Genomic DNA, 13,881 nt, shown 5'->3' on the forward strand with positions numbered 1-13,881 from the left:
CCTATGTTACACCGTTAACCGTTTAGCACGTTGATATATTTAGTAAATAAAAATAGCTTCTGTTACATTGGAGTTTTAATATACTTTTATAATTTTACAACAAAAATTCTAACTTAGTTTGTACTTAGTTTTACATTGAGTTTTGCATTCATTTTATTCCTGGATGCCAAATTTATATCCACAGACTCATTATATGCCATATAATGATGGCATACTGTGATCTTAATTCAGATCAATTGAAATAAAAAAAATACTTACGTAAAAAGAAAAAAAAAACTCGAGTAAAAAACAGTACAGCTAATGGAAACACTGGAATTACTTAAGTGTACCTGGAAATGAAAAAAGTTGATGAAACTAAAGATAATAATAAAAAATACCAAAATATAGGTCTTTCAGGTTTATGGTAAAATTAAACTTTACAGCTACACCTCTTTAAAAAAATACTCCCTGTATTACACAATGCACAACTGAAAAAGGAAGTAAGTCAGAGCGAAGTATATTAATCTAATTTCTTCTTGTCGAAAATTTAAAGGAGTAATGAATCATACAGTAATCTTAAGGTGTCCATGTCACCAGCACTCAATCACTGTGCTCATTAACTGGAACACCTCGCAGGGGAACAAATGAGACTGAAGGGAGCTACTGCAATTAAACCGCTACTGATGCAATGGAAAAACCACTTTTCTGAGTCACGAGCAGCAATTCTTTGCAATAATAAAATATTACTCAGCCCTAAGCCCTTACATTTATAGATAAGGTGAAATGACATCCACCCTTGCCAGAAATAAAGAAATAAAATATCTATTCCAACTATATGTGTGATAAAGAAGTTAATGGCAAATTTCTACAAGTGAAAAGTTGCTCTAAATATGTCCTCTCACAGATAGTCTCAATAAAATTCATCAAAGTGTTGTGGATGTTTTTTGTTTGTTTTTTTAAAGGAATGACTTTCTGTTTTGTCTCTCTCATGTTCACTTCTCTCTCATTTTTGGCGCACTCTCACCACAATATGCTGCCTTAGTCTGGAACAAAGGCTGGACTGAAAGCACAAAAAAATGACAGCCGACATTTTCTGAAAGATATTCAGAAAGGCTGGAAAACTGTCAATCACAATTAAATGGTTGTTGTTGTTTTGGATCACAAAGACTGTTGAGTCCTTGGAGGTGAGGTATAAAGAAATTAGTAATTTCTCCAATTATGTGTCTATTCTGTTTTTTTTTCTTTAAGTGCTTTGCTGATTGTAAGTGATGGATTCCTTATTCCAGCGATCACTGAGGAGGAATTAGAAAAACGCCTGCAACTTGATATTTGAAATCACAGATAACAAATCAATGCTCTTCGAAGCTTCGCTCAAGTTCATGTTCCTACTTTCATTACTTTTTAATGCCACACAGTCAAAACTGATCGATAGAACAATCAGTTTTGACTATAAATGTTAGATGCAGCAGTGTAAAAATATAACACAGAATTTACAGTATGACAAATGAGACTGTCAAATATGTAGGTAAACTAAATACAACCTTACAAAATAAACATGCAACATCACTATCAGCGTTATATATGCCAGCTTTCTTTTTTTTTAATGCAGCTTTTAAACATCTATTTTCAAACAAAGTTAAAATAGAATACAGATCAGAAGTAGCACAGTTCCACCAGATTCATTTGGAGAAAGTGGTTTTTCTTATACTAATTCAATACACATTTTTATCCCAACCTGACCACAATCACTACAGTTTCCGCAAATCTGAGTTTTCTAAGTGACTTCACATATTTAAAACACTGCAGAGTCATAACATATTACAAAGTATTTTTGGTCTAGTTTCTATCGCGTAAAAATACCTTATTGCACGTGAACTACTTCTTCCAGTGGCATGTCATTTCACCGATAACAAGAGATTTCTGGAAAAAATGTTTTGAATTAATCTAGCAGTGGAACTAGTACTCTCTCATTGAGGTTGGGGAATTACTTACTTAAAACGATCTCCTATATCTTCCTGAAAAGTTACTTGTGAGTTAGTTTTCTCATTTCATCTGTAGCAAGACATTTGCACCAGAAATTAGACCAGAAATACTTTGTAGATTTGCAGTTTTACATTTTGTGTTTTTCCTTTCCAATTATAGCTGCATGTATTTCAGGCTATGCTGCTCCCAGTTTTGCATACAGAGAGACAAGTTTTGTCTGTTCTTTTATGGTCGCTCACATGGGATGGAGAAAATATGTGATCAACTTTCAAGTTTTGCCTGAGATTATAAGCTGACTATTCTACCCTATCACATTGATTAAAATACTGTTGTATTGATCGAAATGCTTTAGGATTTTCAAAGTCTCAATCAGGTAGCACATGTCCATGCTAAAGAAATGGATCCCAACAGCATGATACTGACACTAAATTTTAACTTATGTTCAAGGTGATGCATGAGGTTCCTTTTTTTACCCAACTGTACCCCCGACTTGACCTGACGGCAATTAGCTGAGTAGAATTTTATGTCGAAGAGTAAAGATGGACAGATATAAACGAATATTGTTTCATTTATAATTTGATAAATCTTTTTGAAAAGAAATTCGGAATTTCTTTTCACGATTTGCAAGTGAAAATAAATTATGCGCAATGTGCAAGAAATACAAATTGTGCATAATTTTGCATTATGCTCAATTACAAAAATAGACACCGGCATTTGTGGCTGTAACAAAACTAAATGTGAAATAGTTTCAGGAAAATATGTTGTGGGCACTGTGTGCTCGCTATTAATGTGACTGCAACAAAAGACAAAGTGCACCGTTAGTGCTTTATGAAGGCCTACTTGGGAGTCACTTTGTGCAGTTTATCACACTACTTTGTGTTTTACTCGAGGACACCCTATCTACATTCAGCACTTATTTGCATAAAAATGTTTGCTGGTGTTCAACAGTCACAGAGACTAAACAGCGCTACATTAATCTGGGAGACGACTCTGGAAACTTGCATCTGCTGTTTATAAATTCATTAATTCCATGTTAGATCACAGAGCTGCCTGGGTTTAAATAAATGATGACCCTGGCAAGGCCACAGGCTGGCGCTAAATCGGATAGACTGCAAACACTTTCACATTGTAATAAGATGGTTCACCAAATGTTATGAAGCTTTTTCATATCTTTTGTATGTACACAACTCTTTGATATCGTTTTAGCATAATTCTGGACTGAACACCCGTTTTGTGCAATCCCCCCCCCCAAAAAATTGTCATGTGAATTAATTAGCTTATTCTTCTGTATGATAGTGGCTCCAGTGATACAAACTGCTACCGTTTGTTTATTTGCTAATGACAGAAATGTGATTGTTAGAGGTGGACAAAGAATATTTGGATGTGGTTGCCTTGGCTGGAAGAACATCCCAAAACGTCACATCAAAAGCAAAACTTGGTGAATTTGTTTTTGAGCACACATTTTATCATGTCTGTTTGCAAAAAGAGGTCTTACTGCTGAATAGAGCTTTGAGTGATTTCAGACATTTCAGTGAAAATGTACAAAAGCCTTCTGCTTTACTTGAACCCAAGTAAACGTGGACTCTACCACTGAAGAATGAGATGCCATCGATTTATAAAACCAATATTAAGGTTTTATCCCAGATGAAAAACACGGCTCACAGTTTGACGGACATGCTAACCAAGACAAAGCATTGAGGGAAGGCCATTTTGCAATACTCAGCACATTTATGCTTCAGCTTTTTCCATCCAAACCAAAATTTTGACTTCAAATCAGTCAAAGATTTCTGAAAGGATATAAAAATACCATATTAATAAGGTCATAAAACCTAAATAGATAAGAAAATTCCCCATTTCTAGGGTGCAAAACCTGATCTGAAATCTTACTTTTACCTTGTCATCAAGCTTTCATGGGACTTCAACTGTAAAATTTCTGAAATAAAACATCCCTCGTGAGAAAGCTGCAAAGATCAGACACTGCTTGCTGTTTTTTTTCTTCCTTGAAATTGCCAGTCCACCCGATGCATCTGCCAGGTCAAAGAGTCAGAGGCTCCAGAAGGTGAGAGCCGTAGAAAATAAGACAGAACTCTCACTGTGTATTCAATGAACATGCAGTTTAAACAGAACAGACACATTGAACCTGACAGGCATTTTTTTAATTTTGTTTTTTTTGGTGAACACTCAAAAGAAAGTTGTTCTTTTTTTCTTTTACTCTTACAGTTTTGGAAGAAACAGAAAGAGAAAATTCTGCCCTGTTGTCTGCCGGTTCATGTCATTTAAGAGCGATATGCGGGGTGGGTGACAGAGGTAGACGGGGAGGTGGAATATATCAGCGGAAATTACCTTTTCGGACCTCAGTAAAAAAATTCTACATATAAAGGAGGTTTTAAAGGAACTGAGTCAAGAGTCAGGGGTTAATTGCTGCCTTGGAGGGTGTTTATGAATGACTTAAAGCACTTGAGCTGCGACATTTTAACATTTGGGGCATGGCAGCAGCAAGTTACTGACAGAATTATAGTGTCGTTATTTTATTTTTTATTGACCCTTATTTATTTAAGTATTACGCTTGTGGAAAACTGAACTGGTAAACCAGCATCATAATCATCATTCCAGCAAGCCTGTGGCAAGAGATTTGTAGATGGATGGAAATGGGGAAGAAAAAAAAAAGGACGACCACAAGAGGGCAGCATTGATTTACTGCTGTTCTATTCAGACCATTTCTTCTGGTTGCACTTGAAATTAAAGAAATGGTAATCGAAAATCCATCCAAATCATTTTAGTCTTTGGAGTACAAACATGACTTCGTTTCATCCTCTTATCCATCACAGGAGAAAATCAAGCAGATTAGCCCGAATGGACGCTTAAGGATCAAAACAAAGCAAGGTTCAAATGTTCAGGGAGATTCAAAGGTCCAAGCAGAAGCCAGAGACACACATGTTTGTCCCAATGACTGCGACGTGTGGCTACATGTGCATGCGAGACTCGCCTATTCGTCTGTCTGGTGTATGTTTTGCTTGGATCAAAGATTTGTTTTTATGGCGAGAAGAATGTCAGAGAATACAGCCGAGGTTCTTTCTAAACTGCAAACGATTATCCACATCCGTTTTATCATAATGTGACTGGACAGAATGGAAGTAGGGAGAAAATAAGAATAGCCTTTCCCCCTGAAATGTCTGAAACAGTGCATTAAGAAAAAAAAAAAAAAAGATTAGTTCCAACTCTATTTCAAGAGTGTCTTTGATAATCTTAAACTGATGATTCATAACTTTCCAATAGGCTATAAACAATGGGAGAGAGCCATTCGCAAATCTATTTCAGAGACTTCAAGTTGTAATTGTCAACAAGTACCAATCACTTCAACAGGAACATTTTTGTCCTTTGTTGATGCAAACAATTCAATATTATGCTTGGTTTCTATTGAGCGGAATAGCTCTGCAGTAAATGGTGCAGTATGGGATGTTGTTGCTAATATTCATGACCTGACTTATGAGAGTGATTTATAGCGTCGATCATGATTTATTGAAATCTGCCCCTCCCTGCCTCAAAAATTCTCAAATCAGTGTCCATGTTCCATCTATCCATCGCGCCAACGCAACAGTTGATAGACCGGCCTCTAATAACCCCATTATGTCAGCTGTTAAATGATAATTGTTTATTCTGCATCAACACCATCATTTATGTCTCCCTTCCTGCCTCAGAGAACTAATTTTTCTGCCTCTGTGTGACAGGATTTCCCACATGGGAAATGTCTACGTGGGTGTTCTCAGCGCCTGGCCATGATAGAAACATAAAATGTTTGACAAATGCAAGGCTGCTGTTGCCACATCGCATTACATTTACACGTTTGCTACACACATTTATGAATGCTCTGACAAATGAGGACCATTGGGTAGGAGCAGCAGATGGGAGCCGAGGGTTGAAGAGTAAAATTTGTCATCCTCTCAAAGAACCTCATCCTTTTTGATTGTGTTTTGGCCACTTCCCCAAGCTGCAACTCCCCACGACTCACCACAGCGCCGTGCTGCGTGTGTTCGCGTCAGGATCCAGTCCAATTAGACGGCATCAAACCTAAGATCTTCTACCAAGACATGTGAATAAACAACCATGTTTGTTAAGCTGCATCCTGGTCTGCTGTAGAAGCAGGTGCGTGAACCCAGATGACCCTCAGAGCAACAGGAGCTCCTGTAAGGGGCACCGGAGAGAAAATGGAATCAGGCGAGGAGTGAGTAAAGTGAAGCGTGCCCAGAATGATCAAAGGGGGGTTCATGTTGGGAGTCGGCAAAGAAGTTGGGTCTCAGAAATGAAATGAATGACTCCCTCAGCTTTTGAGAGGTCGCGGAAGCTAAATCTGCAACACGATTTTCCTGAATAAAAAAAAAAAGATTAAGTATTCATCTCATTTGTGAGATGGATTATCCACTCTTTTCTAAATGTTATCATTGTAACATCCAAACAGGAGGAAGATGAAGATGGTAGACCTGTATTAAGTGGCAGCTTAACCTAACCTCAGTCATTTGCTTTATTTAAATTTTTCAAAACCACAACCAAAAAATAAAACATAGGCAATGTTTATAATGGAACTTTCTTTTTTTTCTTGGTATGTTCTCCTGAAAGTCCTAGAATGCAATGTCAATATGTTTATTATTAACACATTATCTGACATCTACAGAGCAATTGCTACATTGACATTTTTGGGAAAAGGTCATATGTTATCAATTACTTATGTATTTCTTTCAAAATTGTTTTTCGGATACACACCAATCTGGTTATTGAAAATAACACTGTATTGATAATTCAATTCTTCACCAACTTTGACAATAATTATATTACATAATTCTAACACCTGGCTGTCTTCATAAATTTGTGGTAGAACTTATTTTAATTACTATTTGTAAATGAAGAAAATCAACACTTGCAGAATTCCACAAGGATCAATTCAATCATGAAGTTTATAGTTTACCAGAAAGTCCAGCAGTTTCTGAATTTGTGACCTCAAATTCACCTGAACTTGTTTTATGCAGAAGGACAAGAATCCAAAAGCTCAGCAGCAACTCCATCACTGAATGGCTTAAAAAAAGAAAGAAAGAAAAAAAAAAACCCTCTGAATGTTTTGGACTGGCCTTGATCAAGTCTAGACTTGAATCAGAATTGCTGTGGCATAACCGTACACATGCTCAAAAAGCCTTCAACATGGCTAAGTTAAACAATTCCCCAAAGTAAAATAAGATAAAAGATTCTCAAGCGTTGCATACAAATCTGAACTGAAGGTCTAACAAGCTGGTTGTTGCTTTGCTTTAAAACTACTTTTTTTTATGTTGCTATTTTTTGGTTGCACATTTTTTTCTCTCTGTCAGTAGAACTTTTCATCTTATATTTCTCTCCAACAAGGCGCTTCTCAATGTCAGGCAGACCGAGAATCTGACTCCTGAATGCAGCTGAAGGGGAGCACAATCAACATTTGCAGTATCGATATAAGAGGAGCCGTCATGGTTATTGCCCTTTAAACTATCTCAAGAAAGCTGAACTCTTCTATGGAATTTCCGCAAACTTTCACAAAGAGAAGTTGAATCTCAGAAACCAGCAAGAGAAAGACCTCACTGGAGCAGAGAGAACAGATTATTAAAAACACAAAACCTGCTCACTTACTTTAACAGAGGTGCCAATAAGTATAGAGAACACTGCACATAAAGCATTTTACAGTGTGGTAGGTTTTTTGTGTTTCTGGGGAGATATTTTGAAATGTTCATTAAAATGCTTTTGTGTCTCAATTGCGTCAAATGAGGAAAAAACCCTGAAGGATTTAATCTTGAATACAAATGTCCACAGTTGTAGTTTACAATACAAGATAAACCAAAGATTTTATCTAATTCTAAGCAGATATAGCAAACTAAAAGACACATAGACTTATGTCTTAAGTATTGAAAAACATTTTTTATGTTTTTTTTTTCCAAAACAGAAAACTAAAAATATATGTTTTTATGTATAAGACCTGTGTGTAAAAGACAACTCAGTAAACTCAGTATCTTAAAAAAAATTGATTTTTTTTTCAAACCAGAAAACTAAGGCAGTGTGTTTTTTTGTCATCTTGGAGGTAAAACAGATTTTCTTTAACAGGCTGTCGTTAAGGTAGGTTTTGTGTTTAAACTGTTATCTTACCAGGCAAAATATTAAGAACAATTTCTTTTACACTGTAATAAAATATTAATTTTCACAAATGGTTGTAAGACTTTAGTAGATGAAACAATTATTGTTGCACTGTAAAATAGGCTTGGTATTTTTATCCTGAGTTTTCTGAGGGCCCTAATAGTGTGTAGTATTGTCCATTTCTTGCTACGCCGAGATGATGATTTATTAAATAAATGCTAAAAGCACTTTAAAGGAATATTTGCTCGTATTGCAAATTGACACGTGTAAGTGGATGCCTACACAGCCTTCCAAGCACTGAGCGGTGCAAAGCTGCATTGTATGCAGCCAACACCAAGCATCAGATGACGGTAAGCAACAATTGCATCCGTCTGTACGGGAAGTTGGTTTTTCAAAGCACTCGTGTCTGTGGAGAATCACACGCTGGGCCAAAGTGCCGACAGATACTTCCTTTTTTCCCCCTGAATGAATAATCTCCTCTCCCTCAAGCCTCTAGTTACTCCTCAGTAGTGAAGTCTGTTTTGGAAAGGCTTTCTGAGTGGGTAGCGTAAGCATTCAGGTGTCAGCGCTATACACTTTCGCTGTGTGAAGTTTGAGAGCATGTAGGGATTAGTGGGAAGAGGTGTTTGAAGTGGGTATTACCCTTTTTATTCACCTCGTAGGTATCTTTTCTTTCATTGCCTAGTGCACCAGGGCAGCTGGACAGAGTGGCATGTCGCAACGTAGCAGTGTGGGAGAGAAAAGGGCCGAGGCAGAGCCTTTCATTCCGGCACCTTATTGAAAACCAATGATAACTCACTTTTCATCATGTAGATGCTTTTGCTTTGTATGCAGTAAACAAAGGGGTTTAGGATGTGACAAGAAAACAAGATAGTGCAGATTCTTAAAGATTCAAGAAGAAACCAAGAAATCTATGGGGTTAAAAACCAGAGGGATATTATAGACTTTGTACCAAAACTCCATGTGTTTCTTATCAGTTGAATCTTATTACTGTTATATTAAATGTGATTTTTATTGTGTAAGATCTGCTGAGTTAAGAACAGCCCAGTTCGGTTTGACTTGCTAGCGGGGGCTTCTGTTGTATTACTTCAAACATTCTTTTTATGAATAGATTACTTGTACATCTAAAAGACAACAAAAAACAAACACATGCAATTCATTGGCAATAGAGAACAATGAACTATTAGAAAGATCAAAATTGAGAAGAAAAACAACCTGACTGTCAAAGTAGTGGTTGACTTACTGCCACCAGCAAGTTTGACAAAAGCCACGTTATTCGACTAATTCAACACAGAAAATTTATGAGTTTATACATATGACCCCTAAAGCCCCAGTTATTACAACCAATGCTATTCAGTCTGAAGCTCAAAGAAAACACAGACATAAATCGCACACGGTAACTGCAAATAGGCCAGTTTTGGATAAGGTGTAGACAATCACAACCACACATATATTGCAAAACTACATATAATTATGGAACGATGGCAGCTTTGACTCTGATGGAGGATATCACCGGAATGATTCAGAGGGACCTAATTTTCAAAGATCGGTCTGCTTCAGGTTGCCCAGAGTGATCACCCTGCAGCTCTGTGCAGACCTGGGCCCAGCATTGTGGAGGGGAACTAAAGAAGCCATTCATTACCAATGCTGGTTCAAGTTGTCATTATGCTGGGATTCTTTTAATCCAGAGCATGTCAGCAGGAAACGGCTGACGGTCAGGAATATGTCTGTCATTCATACATTTCCCGGATTCATATCTCTAACCCTGCAGCTGAGCCAACAGAAATGAAATTGCAATTTAATTTAATGATCAGAGATGCCGACTGCACCACCTGTAAGTGAATGCTCTTCTGTGAATAGGAAAAAAAATGACAGTTTTGTAAATGTGAAACTTATAAGTGATGAAAAATGTACACAATAAATGTTAGCCTGGTTCAACACATGATTTCTTGAAACTATGGAGTCTCTTTTTAAATTCTGGTTGAAAACTCGTCAATTCAAACAAGCATTTTCACTTTGAGCAACGCCTCAGAGTAAAATTTCACTCTCTAAATTTTTTAATTTTTTTTTGCCTTCGAAGGTAAGAACTTTGCTTTGAATGTTATTGCTTTATTTTCTGTAAGGTGACATAGTGTGCCATATTATTATTAGCAGTCGGAAACAGACTACAAGCAGGGGCTGTTACTATTCAGACACATGATGGTAGCCTTCCGGGTATTTACATGTATTTAGGGGCAATTGAGTCACTTGAAATGCACGTGCAGCTGAACCCAATTCACCGCAAATCCGGATTTACAAAGGTAACGTGCAATGAGATGCCTACGCACGTTTTTTTAAGCAGCTGAATTTTTTGCATGCCATGTTTCAAAATTTCTCCCTGCTGCAAACTGTCAGTATAAAATCAGCAGCCAAAGCTCTGACAAATATTTCTCACCATGCTATACCCACTCTTATGAGTTCTTCTTTCAATAAAAGGGGTGGAGCCTATTTTTAGCTGAAGTCAGATCAAAGTTTATTTACCCAGGACATTCACAACAACCCCAACAGCAAAGGTAGATAAATGATAAAACAGAAAATAAAATTAGGATTGGTAAAAATTATGACAATTAAAAATTGGCAGAAAATGCAAAAGACATACATAATATCAGCTGTCATTTGCCTCCCAAAATTAAATAAAACTAGATACACTTAGCTATTTAAAACTACTCATTTAAAGAAAAAAAAATCCTCCAATTTCATGAGTGTCCCTAAGTGAAATCATAACATAAAACCTAAAATAAAAAAATAAAAAAATCAGTTTTGCCATTTCTTATTTCAAGTAAAATAAGTCCAGTAAAGACTGGTCATGTTGTTATGTAGCTCTTGATGTTTATGTGGAATTTTTTTTTTTACTTGTTCTGGTCTCATATGTAAAACAAACTTGGTTGTAATTTCAGACCAACTATTTGGTTAAAATTTTCTCATTTCTTGGGTTGAAGAAATAACCGAACAGTGTTCGGTGGAAATGTAGGTTTTGTCATTTTAGACATCCATTAATGAGCGTTAACTCCACACCGAAACTTTATTTTACCAATAAAGAGAAACACACATTAAATCTACACCTGCTTCAAAATTGTGTCACTTGTTGGAAATTTGTGTAACAAATTCAATGTGCAGCACTGATTTCTCTGGGCGCAACGTAAAGCACTTGTTTACATTTTCTTCTTTTTATGATATGGACTAATATTGTCTGAAATAAAGGTGCATAACGAAACTGCTGCGATTTTTTTGGAAACATTGCATTCGAAAACACCCGACAGAAAATCCCCTTGTAGTCGCTGGTGAAAGTGTCAGGAAACCTTGAGGTGATGCTGTGAGTCTTTGATGTCAGCACAAACTGGAAATTTCTTCTGACTTCAAAGGCTGACTTCAGTGAAAAAAAAAAAAGAAATCAAATAAATGTATAAAAATCCTGACATACATATAGTCTGCAATAATAATTAAAAAAAAACTGTGGGTTTACCTGCAAAATCCAACAGATGAGAAGTGAGAATGTGTGTTTTATTTACACTCTGATATATGTGCATGTTTACATTGTGAGAAAACATTCCATTGGATAGGGTTACACACTACAGACTACTATGCATAATCATGCAATGCATTCAACATTTGTTTGTAGCTCTGCTAAAGATGTTAGATGTAAATAATCTAAAAGCACATTGCCAATATAACCAATAATACATATTTCCAGTGGTCATAGGTCAAGCAGCCCAGCCCACATTTGCAAAATCCAACATTTGATTTCAACTTGACTACATAGAACAAGACAGTCCCATCTGACGAATAAACCGTCTCAAAAGAGTAACCAATTTTAACAGATGACAAGAAAAAAAAAATCAGTTTTTGTTGGACAAACTTCTGTCTTGTTTTCAATTGCCTCTTTCACAAAGCAGAATCATGAAAACGGCAAAGAAAAGCTTCTCAAAAGGCTGCTTGTGGCTTTATGCTTCACTAGTTAGCTGACAAAACTCAAGAGCTTTCAAACATCAAGCTGGCCTTGCAAAGCCAAAGAAGACGTCGAAATAAAGTCATCAGGGCTCATATTGAACAATATACACACATTATACAAGCAACAGAAAACATAATTTAATTTCATTGACTATTTCCCATTGAAGTCTTTTCAACCTTCTGAATTAGCATTTATTTTCCTTGATCTAATTTCTTCTTCATTCAGTTCTCACGTTGACAGTGTTTGCTTTATTTAGTGAAGCTTATAAGGAGTCTGCAAGTCACAGAATACATGTGGTCCTGTTTATTATATAAAAATAAAATGAATGGAGAAAAAATATGGCTACTGAAAACAAAGTTCTTTGTGTTGTAGCTAACATTTTCCATCCACCAGAATTACATTTTTAATTTGGGGTGAATTTTACATCAGTGAAAACTGATGGATAGAATTGCTCTGCATGTGCAAACGGAGATTTGGCTTCCATCTTGAATTACGATAATCTTGTACTTGCTACTCTCCAGCAACCAACACAGAGAACAAACAAGAAGCCAATGGTTGATGGACAGGAATAGCCGTAATGAACTAGTTTACCCTTCCAAAGAAAACCAATAACAGACAGAGTCCCTCTCTGCTACATAGTCAGGTCAGTGGGGTGTCATATTTTTAAGGTTAAGATCTTTACAGTAAAAATAAGGCACTTTTTCCCCCCCAGAGGGGATGAGTTATTCAGACCCTACAAAATCCTCCAACAGCAATAGTTCAATAAGCTCAATAGCTAATAATTGCTGGATAACATAAAGTGCACTTATCTGCAAAGGAGAAAAACAACATAACCCAACTTTAGTTTCTCTTCCTCTCAATTTATTGCTTTCTTCCAATCGAATTTGCAGCCCATTGCCGTTTATGAGTTGACTTAATCTTTGGCAGTGTGCAAGTTACTAAGGTGTAATGCGGTTTGAGGACTGGATAAACACTTGAATACTTGTGTTCAGGGTGGCCTTCTGAGCCTCATGTTGAAGTTTTTATGAGGCTGAAATAACAAAATTCTTCCACTGGTGAAATGGTTGGATGTAAAACTGAAAAGTTTTGCGTGTTACTTTGCAAACACTGTTTCTAACTCTTGAAAACGTAGAAAAATTGATTGCACTCCGACACAGAATTCCTGGCCACGCTAGATAGCGAGTTTGAAAGGACAGTAGCTATTTTTCACTTATCTCTTTTGTGGGGGCAGTCAGCAGTAAAACAATGAATAAGCACTTCTCAGTATGTCTGATAACCCTCTGAGCACCGAGGACTCTTTTGTGCCATACTGATGTTTGACTTCTTTTGATTCATTACCATACTCTCCTGGTGCGGCACCACAAGCATGTGATGAGATTTGACTCCCTATTTATAAAGATAATCAACTCAGAACTTTTTTTTTTTCATTTCTCTCTGCTCATCTCCTGCGGAGCGCCACTTCATTTCAAGAAAAATATATCTTACATTCACACCCATGGGACCTATTTTCCAAAAGTGTCATATTTCTTATCTTTGTTTTGACAACAATGATCAGCTGCAGAGTTATTTGTATCTGAGGAGTGCAGTTCTACAAAATAGCAGGAATTTGTAGAAAAATGTAACTTCTTGCTATTTACATCTACACAAACAATCAAAACAGCTGACCCACATCTGGAGGAATTGTCTTTGACAGCTGTTTTAATAAATAAAAAACAATGATCTATGCATTTCATACAACATCTGCTAAAGACAGTAGATTTGTGGCGCAATTAGGGTATATATGTATC

This window comes from Poeciliopsis prolifica, unplaced genomic scaffold (genome assembly GCF_027474105.1).
Source record: "Poeciliopsis prolifica strain line A6 unplaced genomic scaffold, Auburn_PproV2 SCAFFOLD035, whole genome shotgun sequence".
Lineage (NCBI taxonomy): Eukaryota > Metazoa > Chordata > Actinopteri > Cyprinodontiformes > Poeciliidae > Poeciliopsis > Poeciliopsis prolifica.